The sequence below is a fragment of the Macrobrachium nipponense genome, chromosome 28 (genome assembly GCF_015104395.2).
Source record: "Macrobrachium nipponense isolate FS-2020 chromosome 28, ASM1510439v2, whole genome shotgun sequence".
In the NCBI taxonomy this organism is placed as follows: Eukaryota; Metazoa; Arthropoda; class Malacostraca; order Decapoda; family Palaemonidae; genus Macrobrachium; species Macrobrachium nipponense.
The window spans coordinates 74,671,987-74,691,581 of NC_087217.1; positions in this window are offsets into that span (position 1 = coordinate 74,671,987).

Below are 19,595 nucleotides of genomic sequence, written 5' to 3' on the forward strand. Positions count from 1 at the left end.
TTTAGTGAGTATGCGTTTAGTGAATGTTTATGAGTAAGTGTTTGATGAATGTTTAGGGTTTAGTGACTGTTTAATGTGTCAGTATTCAGTGAATGTTTACTGAGTCTTTAGGGTTTAGTGAATGTTTACTGAGTCTTTAGGGTTTAGTGAATGTTTTGTGAATGTTAAGTGAACGTTTAGTGAATGTCTTGTGAATGGTAGTGTTTAGTGAATATTTAGTGTGTAAGTATTCAGTGAGTGTTTAGGGTTTTAGTGAAAGTTTTGCGAATTTTAAGTGAGCGTTTATTGAATGTCTTGTGAGTGTTAGTGTTTAGCAAATGTTTAGTATGTAAGCGTTTATTAAGTTTTTAATGAGTGGATGTTCATTCACTGTTTAGTATTTAATAAGTATTTAGGGTTTGGTAAGCTAGTATAAAACAAACCGAGTAGGCTGTAGCACAATTATTATGATCTGTACCCTGACTATAGCGTATATATTACATATGTATTACTATCTATTTAATGGGTGCGTAACTCGATTTAACAAATGTTATGTACATAGACATTTTACAGCGATAACTCTAATAATGATAAGAACTTATATGCTACTTTATGGTGTCAGTCTTCCAACCACCGCTACATTAATTTTCATATCATAAACAAAGCTACAGCGAGTAGGGGAGACCGGGGCTAGTTGGCACACTTTTTACAATTTTGGTTATTGCGAATTGCAAAATTATTACCTCCATTGAAAAATATTAACATTCGTCTTTATCATAGAGCAAAATAATTGTTGTTTGCTTTCAACATAAGATAACAATAAGCTTTAGAAAAAATAACTTTTCGTGCCACTTGTCCCACGGGGTAAGTTGGCACACATTATGGGGTAAGTTGGCACATTGATAATTAAAAGAAAATTACTACATTGCATTTAAATCAAATAGCAAAAATACCCTCTGAATTTCCAAAATACAAAATATAAGGCATTAGTATTACTTCAGATCATCATCTAGTTGTAATTGTGGCAGGTGAGAAATAAATCCTCGTCATAGTCTTCATGCTCCCACATGTTACATGCCCTGCACTGGACCCACACTTCTCCTGGCTTACCAAACACAGGCTCTCTTCAGCCGAGCTTTCCTCTGGATCAACAAGAGCAGTTCTTAAACTCTGTATCACACTGATGACTGATCTGAAGCCCATGTGTCTTTTCGGACATCTCTCAATCTGTTACATAACCACCCGTAAAATCAAAATCTTGAAATAGTCTGTAATTCAAAGTTGAAATTCCATCAATCCTAAACCAGTTGAAAACATCAGAATAAGTGACAGCTAGAGGTAAAGCCGAGGAAACTTTACCAGGAATGTCACAGATGGGCATCCTTGATCTTGGACTACCAGTCATCCACGAATCACATGCCCTGTTAACACATTTCTTCAGATGTCCATAAACACTAAAATCCAGGGGCTGCAACTTGTGAGAACAATGTGGAGGAAATGATAGGATACTAATCTATATCCTTCCAAAAATCCAGAAACAAAACGTAAATTACATAAATAATAGGCTTACTATTGTTATCAAATAACGTGTGCCAACTTGCCCCATTTATTTTGAGCCAACTTGCCCATTCCTACCATTTGGTACAAAAACGATTACCAGTCCACACCAAAAAACCTTGAATTAATCATTTTAATCCTATAGAATCTTTAAACCATAAGGAAAACTATGATGCTATCATTGAAAACTAATCTCTATGAATGTATAGACTGTTATAGGCAAAATAACAGAAAGATTAAAATATTTACTTACTACCATCAAAATAAAAAATTGTCTCATAATTCGAGCTCCTACGTTCTATCTCTATAGAATTTTGCTGGTAATTGAGGAACCACGTGGCAATTACACATTATATGTATTAGAGTCATCTTATTGGTAAACTTTAAAGTCATGTTGAGTATGCCAACTTACCCCTGTAGCCAACTAGCCCCGGGCTCCTCTACTATAATTGAAGTCAGTTGCTTGCTTAACAAAATAATAATATGACTGAATTATTATGGGCCTTCAGATGACTGTTATTTATATGAAACAAATAACTTATTTTTGTGTTAGGTCAGCCATCGTCAACCGTGGTTCCGTGGAAACCTTAGGGTTCCGTGAACGATCACCAGGTGTTCCATAAGAATTCATGTTTTATTTAATTATTTGTTATTTATAAAGTATATATTTCTCGTTAAACATGGCGTGAGAAATCGTAGTCCTATAATTTATTTTATCGTAACACATCATGCGAAATTTTTTCCCTCTGTTTTACTAAAGGTAATTAATACAAATGCTTACATATATATATATATATATATATATATATATATATATATATATATATATATATATATATATATATATATATATATATATATATATATATATGTTTGTGTGTGTTTGTGTGTGTGTATTGGGGTTCCTTGGGATGAGGAAGATTGTCTCAGGGGATCCTCAAAGTGTCAAGGTTGAGAAACAATGTGCTAGATAAATACAAAGGAATAGAAAGGATAAAAATATTTATTAAATATATCACGATAATGTATAATACGGGTCAATAGTAGCCCACTATGCTAATCTAAACATTCATTATCAGAGCTTGCCCTTCCCCCTGCCCACCTGTTAGGGTGTGTCTGTCAGGGGGAAACCACCCACTAAAATGTCTGTCATTACCATCACAGCATTCTAGGATATGAAGTGCTATTGTAGTACAAATTTTACTTGGTATCTCCAATGTTGGATGCAGTTCCTGTCTCCCCCTCCCCCTTCCCACTCATTGCGGGGTGTCTGTCAGGGGGTAACCACCTACTAATATGTCTGGTATTACCATCACAGCATTCTAGGATGTGCAAGTGCTATTGTAGTACAAATTTTACTTGGAGTCTCCGATGTTAGATGGAGATCCTATCTCCCCCTCCCTTTCCCCCTTCCTCCCCCCCCACTTGTTGTGGGGTGTCTCTCAGGGGGTAACTACCCACTAAAATGTCTGGTATTACCACCACAGTACTCTAGGATGTGCAGAACTATTGTACAGATTTTACTTGGTATCTCCATGTTAGATGCAGATCCTGTCTCCCCCTCCCCCTCCCCACTCGTTGTGGGGTGTCTGTCAGGAGGTAACCACCCACTAAAATGTCTGGCATTACTATCACAGCATTCTAGGATGTGCAGTGGAATAGTAGTACAAATTTTACTTGGTATCTCCAATGTTGGATGCAGATCCTGCCTCCCCCTCCCCACTCGTTGTGGGGCGTCTGTCAGGGGGTAACAACCCACTAAAACGTCTGTCATTACCACCACAGTATTCTAGGATTTGCAGTGCTTCCATAGTGTAAATTTTACTCGGTATCTCCTAAGTTGGATCTAGATCCAATTAACCCCCCCTTTTCAGTGCATCTGTCAGGGGGAACCCAACCTCCAAAATGTCTGTCACTGATCATTCTATAATCGGTAGAGTCTGCAGATATATTGTATATTAGTTTCATCTGGTATCTCATATATTGGATCTAGACCCAAAATATAACGAGCAATTTGTTGTGCTTGTTAAGTAAGCCACCCATATGTTTTCGGCAGACGGTCAGTTTCACATTTTAAAAGTCTACTAAATACCGGTAGGGGTTACAGTCGGTATCTCGTTCATTGTATCTCAATGGTCCGGGCTGCCGGTCTAAAACTGAATATATTAATTTTGTTGCTTATATTTTTCTACAACTTTTTTCATAATGAAAGCATCAAGTTTAAATAAACCAAGACTTAAATTTAGAACATTTCTATTATTTGACTTGATGAAACAAGATTCATTGATATTCCTTTTAACTGTGTCATTACATGGGATTAAGGCTCTTGCTTGACTCCAGTTAATAGGATGATCTAAATCTCTCATATGTACGAATAATGCATTCGATATTTGCCCAGTTCTCACAGAATATTGGTGCTGTTTGAGATGTTAAAGAGATTTACCGGTCTGTCCGTAGTAGACTTTATCACACTTTTTGCAAGGAATTTCATATAAGCAGCCTGGAAGATCTTTAGGAGAATTATTTATTACTAAACTCTCGACATTAATATTACTGAAAAAACGTTTATGTTAAAAAGCTTTAAAATTCTAGGAATATATAAATACCTTTCATCATAGGGTAATTTTAGAATGTTATGCTTACTAAATTCAAGTTTGTCATTAGTTGAATAAAATGTTTTTCTAGCTCTTTTCCATGCCACATCTACAAAAGTCCTTGGGTATTTAAGTTTCAAAGCAATATCATAAATAGTTTTAATTTCAGCGTCAATAAACTGCGGGCTACAGACACGTAAAGCCCTTAAGAACATCCCAGAAAAAAACAGAGAATTTAACATTTTGATGGTGATTGGAGTAGTAATGAACAAAAGAGGCAATGTTAGTTGATTTCCAAAAGACTGATAAGGTGAAATTTCTATCATTTCTATGGACAGTTACATCAAGAAAATTCAAATTACAATTTATTTCTTCCTCTTCGGTAAATTTTATAGAAGGGACTAAATTATTGAGATTATTAAGGAATTCCTGGAGATTTTCGTGAACTGGCCAAATACAGAAAATATCATCCACATACCTAAACCATATAACTTTTTGGGGTAAAATTCTTGGTAAGTTTTGTCTCAAAAAATGCCATGTAAATATTGCTAAGGACAGGAGATAAGGGATTACCCATAGCCATGCAAAACAAAATTTACTATCTTTGATACATAACCTTATGAGACTAATGAGGTTTGCTACAGTTAAGGGAATGTCATGACATTCTAATTCATCCACCAAATATTCAAGTAAGTCATCTACAGGCACTTTTGTAAATAAAGAGACAACATCAAAACTAACCATATTAAAATCAAAACTCAAATTTAAACTATTCAATTTGTTTATAAAATCAACAATTGGCCTAGTAGTTCTTTTTTTTATCTTTAAGGATTTTTTCACTCTTCTATTAAAGTTTTTTATGACTTGACCAAGGGGATTTTTTTTAGTTTTTTGTAAGTCGTATCATTATCCAGTAAGACATGCCTACGTCAAACTTTTATAGAGAGCAGGGATGTCACTTTCATGATTAACATTGGCAGCTCCATAAACAATACCTTTGATTATGTCAATATGATTTTGAGAAAGATTACAATATTTTTCAAATTTACTTCGCTACCTGTATAATCCTTTAATTGTCTTCCCATGTTTTGTATGTATGGTGCTTTTACGTTGCATGGAACCAGTGGTTATTCAGCAGACGGGACCATCGGCTTTACGTGACTTCCGAACCATGTCGATAGTGAACTTCTATCACCAAAAATACACATCTCTCGCTCCTCATTGGAATGGCCGAGAATCGAAACCACGACCACCGAGGTGGGATGCCAACACCATACCAACCATGCCATTGAGGCGCTCTGTCTTTCCATGTTTCTGAGCAGTTGTACTTGTGCTTTGTTTGGGAAGGTTACTAATTCTCCGGGTGTGTTGTATTCTAGGTACTTATTTCCTTTATAAACCCTATATGTCATTTATACGACTCTTCCTTGTACACTCATGTTCTCATATCTGTCAGTCTACTAAGTAAAGGACATTGAGTCAAAAGATTTTGCAGCGCTCCATTGGTTTACTTTCTTTTGTGGCTTCTACCCTTCGACGTTAAACGTCCTTTACTAAGCAGAAACTGACATATAACTGACAGATAGGGATTATAAAGAGATTAGTACCTAGAATCTGACACACCTGGAAGGTGAGTAACCTTCCCGAACAAGCATAAACAATGGGTGCAATTAAAGGTTTAAGACAATCATCTCAGATACAAGGACAAGACAACTAAAGGATTATAGGTGACAGCTATTCAGAACTTTGGTAAACAAAACCATATTCACAATACATATTCACAATACATGTCAGACATACGTTACAACGATGATAACTCTAAGGCAACTAATTTTTATTTAAGTCTGTAATTATACCTTTGAGGTCATTCTTAAACATGTTACAAATACAAGGGTCTAAATGAAAAAGGCCACGACTAACATTGAAATTACAATGAAAAGTAAGTTGTATTAAAGCAGATTCTAAAAGATTTCGTGATAAGACATCTCTTGACCTTGCAATTACTGAACTACCAACCCAGTTTAATTGGTGGTTGTTTTCATTTAAATGAATGAATATTGCATTAGATGTTTGCCCAGTTTTTACAGAATATTTATGCTGAGTTAGCCTTACTTCTAGGGCCTTGCTAGACTGTCCGAGATAAGATGAGGGACAATCCATACATGGAATTTTATATATTATGTTGTTACTTTTTATGGGACCATTTTTTATTAACATTCCTTTTAGTGTGTTATTATAGGAAAAAACAAGGTTGACATTAAAAGCTTTTAACAATGATTTGATGGTTTCAAATCCATTAAAATAAGGCAAACTGAGAATGTTCTGAGAATTTTCTTTCTGCGTGTTACTTACAGTATAATACTTTTTGTGGGCTTTATTATAACAAATATCTAATAAATGTGAAGGATAGCATAAATCTTCCCAATCTTTCTTATGTATTCAATTTCTTGATCCAAATATTGTGGACTGACAATGCGCAATGCTCGTAAAAACATAGAAGAAAAAATTGATATTTTTTATGTTAAGATGGTGGCCTGAGAAGAAATGAACACAAGTTAAGTTGTTGGTCGGTTTCCTATAATACTGAATTTACATTGAAATGGTTCTCTATGTATCAAAACATCTAAGAAGGGGAGGCAATTGTCTTTTTTTTAATTCTAGAGTAAACTTAATCGATGGTACCTGGCTATTTAATTTAGAGAGTAAATCATTTACATCAATACCGACAGGCAAAACACAGCTAAAATATCATCAACATAACAATACCACTTTAGAGGAATGTAAATGATATTAGGTAAGTAGCATTTTTCAAAGAATTCCATGTACAAGTTTGAGAGTATTGGTAATAATGGATTTCCCATTGCCATGCCAAATATTTGTTGATAAAATTCACCATTGAATATAAACTTACAATCACAAATGCACAAACTAGTGAGTGAAATAATGTGACTTATAGGTAGAGGTAATTCATAGTGAGCATCCAGATGCAACGAAAAAAATTGTGAAAACAAGAAGATGTAAGAATATATATATATATATATATATATATATATATATATATATATATATATATATATATATATAGATATATATATAGGTATATATATATATATATATATATGTGTGTGGTGTGAGTGTGTGTGTGTGTGTGTGGTTGTGTATTATTGTCTATATATTATAATATTATATATATAATATAATATATATATATATATATATATATATATATATATATATATAGCTATAGATAATATTATTATTATATATATATATATATATATATATGTATTAAAATAAATATATATATAATATATATCTATTATTATATATATATATATATAATATATATATATATATATATATATTATGGCTTAAAAAACTCACTGTAGATGCACCTGACTTCATAAATAAGCGAATACCACAGGAAAATAATACTCAGAAATCCAAGCGCTTTTGTCTTTACTCAGACATCGTCAAGGAGTTAATGAAGTACAATTGGAGATAAAGGTCTCAGGTACAAAAGAAGATCAAGAATACCAGTTGGTTAATTGTCAAAAGGTAAATATTAAAGAGATAATCCAGGATTATCGGATATCACACGGTCACAAACCTAATCGAAACTACAAAGCATCTTTACAGTCCAAAACATGTAAAAACTGAATATATTAATTTTGTTGCTTATATTTATCTACAACTTTTTTCATAATGAAAGCATCAAGTTTAAATAAACCAAGACTTAAATTTAGAACATTTCTATTATTTGACTTGATGAAACAAGATTCAATGATATTCCTTTTAACAGTCATTGCATGGGATTAAGGCTCTTGCTTGACTCCAGTTAATAGGATGGTCTAAATCTCTCATATGTACGAATAATGCATTTGATATTTGCCCAGTTCTCACAGAATATTGATGTTGCTTGAGACGTTGCGAAAGAGATTTACCGGTCTATCCGTAATAGACTTTATCACACTTTTTGCAAGGAATTTCATATATGCAGCCTGGAAGATCTTTAGGAGAATTTTTTATTATTAAACTCTTGACATTAATATTACTGAAAATAACATTTATGTTAAATAGCTTTAAAATTCTAGGAATATCTAAAAACCTTTCATCATAGGGTAATTTTAGAATGTTATGCTTACTAAATTCAAGTTTGTCATTAGTTGAATAAAATGTTTTTCTAGCTCTTTTCCATGCCACATCTATAAAAGTCCTTGGGTATTTAAGTTTCAATGCAGTATCATAAATAGTTTTAATTTCAGCGTCAATAAATTGCGGGCTACAGACACGTAAAGCCCTTAAGAAAGTCCCAGAAAAAACAGAGAATTTAACATTTTGATGGTGATTGGAGTAGTAATGAACAAAAGAGGCAATGTTAATTGATTTTCGAAAGACTGAAAAGGTGAAATTTCTATCATTTCTATGGACAGTTACATCAAGAAAATTCAAATTATAATCTCTTTCTTCCTCTACAGTAAATTTTATAGAAGGGACTAAATTATTGAGATTATTAAGGAATTCCTGGAGATTTTCGTGAACTGGCCAAATCCAGAAGATATCATCCACGTACCTAAACCAAATAACTTTTTGGGGCAAAATTCTTGGTAAGAGTTTTGTCTCAAAAAATTTCATGTAAATATTGCTAAGGACAGGAGATACGGGATTACCCATAGCCATGCCAAACTTTTGTGCAAAAAATTCCCTATTTAAACAAAATTTACTATCTTTGATACATAACCTTATGAGACTAATGAGGTTTGCTACACTTAAGGGAATGTCATGACGTTCTAATTCCTCCTCCAAATATTCAAGTAAGTCATCTAGAGGCACTTTTGTAAATAAAGAGACAACATCAAAACTAACCATATTAAAATCAAAATTCAAATTTAAGCTATTCAATTTGTTTATATCAACATTGTTTTTAACATTCGTGTTAGAAATGTTTCCTACCAAAGGAGTAAGAATTTTTACAAGCCATTTAGTTAAATTATACGCAACTGAGCCCACTGAACTAATGATTGGTCTGATATGGTTATTGATATTATGTGTCTTGACTAAACCATACATATAAGGTAGGGAGGCGCATTGCGGTGTAAACTGTTTAATTAAATGGTCAAAGCCCTTCAAAATGGATTTAATTTGTTTATTAAAATGGGAGTTCACTGTGTGTGTAGGGTCAGACCTCAGTTTCGGATAAGTATCAGTACCATTTAGCAATGTCATTATTTTACTTATATAGTCACTTTTATTCATAATTACCACTGCATTAGATTTATCTGCTTTTGTCACCTTCACTGTTTCGTCTTCTTTAATTTTCTTAAAAGCCTGGAGAAATCTCACGGGTACATTAGGGGGAGAAGGTTTACTCCTAGCACCATACACAATACCTTTACAAATATTGATATCATCAGGGCATAGGTTTGATTAAATTTTTCTAAATAAGGAAAGAGATTGTAATTTGAATTTTCTTGATGTAACTGTCCATAGAAATGATAGAAATTTCACCTTTTCAGTCTTTCGAAAATCAACTAACATTGCCTCTTTTGTTCATTACTACTCCAATCACCATCAAAATGTTAAACTCTCTATTTTTTCTGGAATGTTCTTAAGGGCTTTACGTGTCTATAGCCCGCAATTTATTGACGCTGAAATTAAAACTATTTATGATACTGCATTGAAACTTAAATACCCAAGGACTTTTATAGATGTGGCATGGAAAAGAGCTAGAAAAACATTTTATTCAACTAATGACAAACTTGAATTTAGTAAGCATAACATTCTAAAATTACCCTATGATGAAAGGTTTTTAGATATTCCTAGAATTTTAAAGCTATTTAACATAAATGTTTTTTCAGTAATATTAATGTCAATAGTTTAATAATAAAAAATTTTCCTAAAGATCTTTCAGGCTGCATATATGAAATTCCTTGCAAAAAGTGTGATGAAGTCTATTACGGACAGACCGGTAAATCTCTTTCGCAACGTCTCAAGCAACATCAATATTCTGTGAGAACTGGGCAAATATCAAATGCATTATTCGTACATATGAGAGATTTAGACCATCCTATTAACTGGAGTCAAGCAAGAGCCTTAATCACATGTAATGACACAGTTAAAAAGGAATTTCATCAAGTCAAATAATAGAAATGTTCTAAATTTAAGTCTTGGTTTATTTAAACTTGATGCTTTCATTATGAAAAAAAGTTGTAGATAAATATAAGCAACAAAATTAATATATTCAGTTTTTACATGTTTTGGACTGTAAAGATACTTTGTAGTTTCGGTTAGGTTTGTGACCGTGTGATATCCGATAATCCTGGATTATCTCCTTTAATTTTTACCCTTTTTGACAATTAACCATCTGGTATTCATGATCTTCTTTTGTACCGGAGACCTTTATCTCCAATTGTACTTCATTAACTCCTTGACGATGTCTGAGTAAAGACAAAAGTGCTTGGATTTCTGAGTATTATTTTCCTGTGGTATTCGCTTATTTATGAAGTCACGTGCATCTACAGTGATTTATAAGCATAGTATATATATATATATATATATATATATATATATATATATATGATATATATATATATATATATATATATACATATTAATATATATATATATATATATATATATATATATATATATATATATATATATATATATATATATATATATATATATATATATATATATATGTATATATATATAGTATATATATATATATATATATATATATATATTATATATATATATATATATATATATATATTATATATATATATGATATATATATATATATATATATATATATATATATATATATATATACAATGAAGGTAGGGGAAGCACGCCAACAGGTCAAGGAACTCATATTTATTAAGTTGAAACGTTTCGAAGCCAACCAGCAGGCCTCATTTTCAAGCTAAAAAGTAACAATATCTAATTAGTACAATAAAATTAAGCTACAATATTAAGATACACAATGTAAAGTACAATAAAACAATCACAATTAAAAACACAAATAAGGACCAACCGTTGAGTGTGAAGACAGAGGAAGGACTAACAAAAAAACGTAAACAGTTCACGAGAGGTAAAGAGGTGTAGACGTGGCATGGGTGTTCAGTGAGGGGAACAGTTTTTTTAAAAACAAAGATTCGTTAATTGTTAAAACCTTGTGATTGGAAGCTCTGCCCAAAACCTGAAAGTCCCTGTACTGGATAGAATGCTTACATTTATCGTATGATCCCTTATGTTGGAAAATTCGGGATTCGAAGCTTAGTGCCAGTTCTATAGCTGATAGCTCTATGACTGTCGATTCGACGAATCTTTGTTTATTAAAAAACTGGTCCCCTCACTGAACACCCATGCCATGTCTACACCTCTTTACCTCTCGTTAACTGTTGACGTTTTTTGTTAGTCCTTCCTCTGTCTTCACACTAAACGGTTGGTCCTTATTTGTGTTTTTAACTGTGATTGTTTTATTGTACTTTACATTGTGTATTTTAATATTGTAGCTTAATTTTATTGTACGAGATATTGTTACTTTTTTAGCTTGAAAATGAGGCCTGCTGGTTGGCTTCGAAACGTTGCAACTTAATAAATATGAGTTCCTTGACCTGTTGGTGTGCTTCCCCTACCTTCATTGTATAGCTGGGTTTAGAGAAACCTCCGCCTGTTTAATATATATATATATATATATATATATATATATATATATATATATATATATAGTATATATATATATACTATATATACTATATATATATATATATATATATATATATATATAGATATATATATATATATATATATATATATATATATAGTATGTATGTATGTATATATATAGTATATATATATATATATATATATATATATATATATATATATATATATATATATATATATATATATATAATATATATATATATATATATATATATATATATATATATATATATATATATATATATATATATATGAGCCTTAGGGATTTACTCCCGGGATTTCCTGGAAAAGAAAATTGAATTAATCTGTAACCAGCTGTCATCTTTAACCGTGCTAAGGTAACCTTCAAGTTAAAGTATCTCGTGGGTAATGTGGTCCTACTTTGGGAACCACCACTTTGACCTATTATAAGATTTTTTATTTTCCATTCAAGATATGAATTTTTTAGATTGGGTTTTTTCATACCGCCCAAAACTATACCATGAAAACTAAGGAAAGTACACAGGGCATTAATCCACTACGTACCAGTATCAATAATATAGCATCTATTCAATGCGGTGCCAGCTCATCTGAGGAACATATCAGGATTGGGGGTAGATGTGTTTAAGAAGAAGGTCAACAAATATCAAAGCTGTATCCCAGACCATCCAAGATTGAAAGTTGCAAATATACCGGAAGATGCATTAGTAATTATCTGGTAGACATTGGAAGTGCCTAACACTGAGGGACCTGGGGCAACCCGAACGACCTGTAAGGTCTCTAAGGTAAGGTCTTTTCTCTCTGTTAACCCCCTTCTCAATTATGCATGATAAATTCGTAAAGTAACTAAGTATACAGGCATAACCAGCCCCGTTTCATGGACAGAACCAGCTCTGTTTCAGGGAATCCCGTCTTTCCCCCACCCACTTCGAAAGGGGGCGGGGGAGGTAGGATGAAACCCCATTATAAATGTTGTATCAAAATTTCAAAGCAATCGGTGAAGAACCTTCAGGGATTTAAGATTTTGATCAAACAAACATTTACATTTTTATTTATATAGATATGGTAAGACTGAAGGTTTCAGGTTGATTAGGCATTTATAAACTACCCAAAATTCAGGTATTGCAGGTTACAATAACCAATTAATCTACAATTTTCTTTTACAAACAGGAAATTTTCTTTTACATCTCATTTTGTAAGAAAATTCATTTTTATGATGATTCAAATGTTGCACGATATTATTATTTTCGTTACTTATTGTCAACATGCAAAATGTATATAAACATAAAAATTAAGGTTGTATTAGAAACTGATTACATCTGTTTAAACTAGTATCTTTTAATTGTGGAAATATATATTCACACACTTCCAATGTCTACCAGAGAATTGCTAATGCATCTTCCGGTATATTTTGCAACTTCTAATCTTGGATGGTCTGGGATACAGCTTGGATATTTGTTGAGCTTATTCTTAAACACATCTACCCCCAATCCCGATATGTTCCTCAGATGAGCTGGCAACGTATTGAATAGACGCTGCATTATTGATGTTGGTCCGTAGTGGATTAATGGCCCTGTGTGCTTTCCTTGGTTTTCAAGGTATAGTTTTGGGCACTATTAAACTACCTCTACTTGCTCTTTCTGATATTTTTAGCTCCACGATGTTTTCGGTGATTCCTTCTATCTGCTTCCATGCCTCTATTATCATGTAGAGTTCTCTTCTCCTTGCCAGACTATATAATCTTAAAAATTGTAGTCTTTCCCAGTAGTCAAGGTCCTTAACTTCTATTCTAGCTGTAAACTACCTTTGTACACTCTCTATTTGCGCAATATCCTTTTGTTAGTGTGGGTACTATATCATATTTGCAATATTCAAGTGGGCTACGTACATATGTTTTATAAAACATAATCATGTGTTTGGTTTTTCTTGTTTTGAAGTGTCGTAACAACATTTACATTTTTGCTTTGCATTTTGCCAATAGTATTGCGATTTGATTATGGCATGACATGTTCCTATTCAACATCACACCAAGGTCTTTAACTACTTTCTTATTTGTGATTGTCTCGTCATTAGGTCCCCTATATGCATATAGCATTCTTTCTTTATCTCCATAATTTATTGATTCAAATTTATCAGAGTTAAATACCACCCTATTTACCTCTGCCCATTCATATATTTCGTTTAGTTCTCTTTGTAGAGAGTTCCTATCTACATCACAAGTAATGTCTCTACTTATTCTTGTGTCATCGGTGAAACTTCTCACTATTGAGTCCTTAACATTACTGTTTGTAGTACACCAGATATTACCTTAGCTTCTTCCGTTTCTCATCGTTTGTAATCACTATCTGTTTTTTTCTTTTGCAAAATATTCTTTTATCAATCTTCCTACTTTGTCCACAATAATATGTTTTCTTATTTTCATCGCTAATACATTATGGTCTACCTTGTCAAAAGCTTTTACAAAGTCTAGATACACATCTGTATCTTTTTTGTTTATCATACTTTTATATATGTTCTCATGGTGGACTAAACAGTTGGGTTTGTGTACTTTTTCCAGGCACAAAATTATCTTTCATTAAAAGTTTCATTATATTTTTCTTCATTACCCTTTCATACACTTTCATAATATGTGATGTTAGACTCAGAGACCTATAATTACTTGCCAGTATTCTTGATCCACTTTTGAAAATAGGGGTAATATATGCTAATTTATGTTCATAATAAATCTCGTCTGTATCTACACTGTGTCCTAATAATATTGCGAGTGGCTTTGTAACAGAATGAACTATTTTTCTTTAACAAAATGGCAGGGACGCCATCTGGTCTGGCTGTGGATCCTTTTCTAATTTCATTAATAGCCTGCACCATATCGATTTCATTAATATCTATGTCCAATAAATATTCACTATTCTCATCTCTTCTCTCTGTATCATTATCTTCATTATCAATTCAAGGTATAAATTCTCTATTATATCTTTCTGCTAATATGTTGCATATTTTCTTTTTTCATTTGTTTATCGTCCTTCTTATCTTAGAGGGCCTATTTCTACTCTTCTATTATTCATCTTTTTCGCATGAGTAAAATAGTTTGGGTTTTGCTTGATCCTTTCCAGGGTATTTTCTTCTAAATCCCACTTTTCATTTTCTTTTGATTGTATAATCTTTTGTTCTGCATTTTCTATCTTACTTTTTAGTTCCATCACTTTCAACGTATTCTTTACTTTTGCAAGACCTTTTTTCCACTTCTTGATTTTCTGGAACAAGATCCTTCTGTCTCTTGGCATGCATGACTGATGTTTACTTTTCTTCTTTGGTATATACATATCCACTATTTTCTCTAATATTTTATGTAATATATCCGTGTTTACCTGTATATTATCACTTACGGATATATTTTCCCACCCCTTGTTTAATTCTTCATTTATTTCTGACCATTTTATATTCTTACTATGGAAATTGTATATTCCATATCCTTCCTACTTCTTCATCTCTTGCTTATCTCTGTTTTCACTTGCTTTGGAACGGATTGTTAATTCTATGACATTATGGTCTGAAATACTTGTATTATACACAATTATTTCTTTAACGTAATTCACCTCGGTCACAAGTACTAGGTTTAAAATATTATCCTTTCTTGTTGGCAGGTGCTTTATTTGTTGAATGTTGTGTTGTAGTAGCATATCTAATAACTTTTCAAATTGCCTCTTATCTTCTGCACTACTATTACTCTCTTTTTATATGTATAAATACAACCACAATCTCCTATTTGTTCTTTCCAATCTACGAAAGGAAAGTTAAAGTCATCGGATAGGAGTATAATCCAGTTTTCGTGATTTCTACATATATCATCCAATTTGTCTATTATTATGTCAAACTCTTTAGTATTAGGGATTCTGTATATTATTATGTTCACTAATTTTTCAGTTTCAAATTCTACCGCTATGAATTCACATTCTGTTACTACATTCCTCACATATTTTTCCTTGATTTACATCTCTCCCATATATCGCAGTTCCCCCTTGATACCTATTTTTTTCTATCTGGTCTATAAGTTTAGAACCCGTTTATCTAATCATCATTACCAGTCTCTTGGGAATACCAGGTTTCACTTATGTTCATTACATGTATTTTTTTAAGTTTTGGTTAGTTCTTCTAAGAACTCCATTTTCCTTTTTGAGTTACTCATAACTAAAACCTGCGCATTCATCACTTGGATGGTTTGTGTGTTATCCCCATCATTTAATATGGATAATAATGAGAAGGAGAGGAAGTGAGAGAGCGTAGACGGGGTGTTAGGGAGAAGAAAGAGCAAAAAAGACAAGGAGCGTTAGAGAGAGAGAGAGAGAGAGAGAGAGAGAGAGAGAGAGAGAGAAGAGTGGGTTTTTTGGGAAGAGAGAGAGAGAGAGAGAGAGAGAGAGAGAGAGAGAAGAGTGGGTTTTTTGGGAAGAGAGAGAGAGAGAGAGAGAGAGAGAGAGAGAGAGAGAGAGAGAGAGAGTTGGCATCAGTGAGATGAAAGAGGGGAAAGAGAAAGTTATTGTTGGAGAGAGCAAAAGAGAGTAAGTGAAAGGAGCGAGAGAAAGAGGAAGAGAGAGAGAGAGTAGAGAGGGTGTTAGGTAGAAGAAAGTGAAAATGTGAGTGAGAGAGACACACACACACAGGCAGATGGGGGGGTTTGAAGAGTTGAGAGAGATAGAGAGAGAGAGAGAGAGAGAGAGAGATGAGAGAGAGAATTGTTGTTATTAGTGAGAAGAAGAAGGAAAGAGATAGTAATGGTTGGAGAGAGAAAGAGAGAGTAAGAGAAAGGAGCTTTCTCTTTTCTTTCTTTTCCATTTAACCAGACTGATCCACAGCAAAGCGTGGGCAAGAACAGCTAGTAACAGATAAAGCAAATGGCGTCAATGAAGGTAATGAACACTTACTTTTTAAGTAATATAATTTCCGTCAGATATCACCAACTTTACTCAGAGTTATTTACTTTAGTCTACTGCAATATGTCTAAATTGTAGAAATCTGACATTTAATGTCATTCTGTTCTGATGGTGAAGTTACATTGTGCAAAACTAGAACGTTTAAACTCTACTTTGCATATTAGTAGGTAGGATACAATACCTTCTTTTCATCTAGACGAATCCATTTCCAATATAAAAAGTGTATGTATAATTTTTCATTGGGCCTATTTATGTAAACATTAAAACAGACATTTGTATTCATACATATTACGACCTCTTTCATAACTCTGTCAAAGAGAAAGATGATATCAAAGTAGAAATTTTGATATCCTTAAATCTCTCTCTCATACAACGCCTTATGCTTCTTTTAACGCATTTTACTAAGGCACCAGAGACCAACGCACAGTAACTCACCCCGTTGCACTCACAAATATCTTAACATTGAAATTGCCGTGAAACACGAAGGGTTGCATAAACAGCTATCATACATTTTCAAGGAAGCTTCCTCAAAGACAGCTACCAGTCACCGCAATATTTATGGCAGAACGTGAACGGATTTTCGTTAACGCAGCACCCAGCTGCCTCCAGCTGTTGTGTGGGAAGGAAACTGAGAAGGCATAAATGGATGAGAGCTTTTGAAATGAGAAGGACGACAAGCCATAAATTGATACTTTGAAAGGGAAACTCTTATGATTAATTTAAACAATGCTTCTTGTCTGCGTCTCTAATTTTCTGTTTCAAAGTCCCCGGCATCACCCATATCAAGTATTTACTATATAGAATTCGAAGATACTCATACCATGTAACATAGACATAAGAATATATAAAAAAAACGTGATTTACACAAACTAAGAATAAGGAAACTCATAGGCTGCATTACCAAAGGTAGAAGCGAGCACAGGACAGTACTTATCCCTTGAAATAGGAGTGCTGGACTCACGATACCATCGCTCTAATGATTTTTATTTATCTATTTATTTTTTACGACGCGGTAATTGGAAGAGATAAACAGATTTCAGGAAAGAAAGGCTGCACAAATATGAAATATTTGTTTTTTCATCAGCCTTTCCATCTTTTCACAAACAACCTGGCATGAAGTGATCTCAACACAAGCAATTTATGCAACCATTTATGTGGAACTTCAATGGCTGCGACGTCGACTTGTTATGATAACTTATACAATATCTGTTATTCTTTAGGTTAAATGTAAGTTTGACCTCAGTTATTTGTTTGGAATATACTTATAAGCGAAATTTTCACTTTTCCCATATCTATAATGAGCTCTGCTTAACACTTCGGCATCAGTTACTATTATCATCATTATGTGGCAAATAGAATTGTAACTGAAAAAACACCCATGAAATATTTGTGTTTGTCAGAAAAAAAAAATGCCGTAAATAAAATGATAAGTTAAAATGCAAATCCATAGTAAAGATATATCAACTAAATTAATTTTGACGTAGAGCCTATATATATGGTTTATAAGCAGAGTTCCTAAATACTTCCAATACCCAGTAATCTTTCCAGACCGTAGGATAGTTGAGAAGTACAACACTTCCGTAGTTTTGCTATAAGAGCAAATTATATAAGGCCAGCAATTGGCTCCCGTCTGGTAATTGGTCTCAGAAACGATCAAACTCAAAGGTAATAAAAATTTTAAAGCAAGAAGAAAGAATATGGCGGCAGATAGTGTCCCAGTTAAGTGTATGGGGAATATTGCCCATTATTGTTCTGTACACCGCAAGAAGTCTCAGAGAAGCGAGTATATTTTGTAATTATTAAACGAGCAGTTTTCAAGTTGAATATCCATCTTAGATATTCAACATTTAGGTCTTCAACAGCTGACTTTCGTTTTTTTTTAAAGATTAGTTGTATTAACCTGAGCTCTGCAGATTAAGACAGGACGAGAGTCGGTTAATATACCCGAGGCTTTCAGAATTGAGAAAAAGCTCTAATTTTAGAAGACTGATAACTGGACAGTGGCCAAAAGTTGATAAATCGATACACAATTTACTATCATCTTTTACGAATAACACTGACAATTCTGTTCATATTACATTGTTGAATAATTCACTGTACAGAGACAATTTGAAAGCCAGATTCCAAAGGGTAACTAAATCGTCATAACCAATAAAATGAAAGAAGACTAATAGGAAGAGATAATATTAACCTGTTAATAAAGTTCTACATTGCATCCAGACCTCCATAAGAACAAGCATTTAAAAAGCTAATGGTGTATTTAAAAGGAGTATCCTGTTAGAATATTAGAAATGTATTTCTAAATTGATGTAAAAATAATTTAATTCAAAACTAATACACAGCATTGCTAAAGTTCATAACTATAGAGTACAGCGTTGGTAGGCAAAGCCAATCCTGTTTTTGAAGCATTTCGAGACAGGCTGAAAAAAAAAAGTCTGGGTTTTACAGAACATCCTTAACCCGTTCTAATCCTTTCTAGTTCTTTATAAGACTAGCAGATACTACATTCTTTTCTTAATGAGAGGGAGGAGTAACTATAATGTGAGCTATATTATCTGCATACTGAATCTTCTTATTTTCAAGCCTCTAATATCCCTAGTGAACAACAAAAGCAACAAAGACAGGATCTCTATAATGCTAGGCACACTTACATAATATGAAATGAAAAATTATGTTGTCAGTTGTTTTAGTATATAAACGATGCCAAGGACCTGCCTTTCAACACTAATATTTGGATTGTAAAAACAACATCTTTTCATCGTTTTTATTTTTATTTCAACGACTTGCTAAGTTCTAATGTGTATCATTAATGTAGAATTCTCTG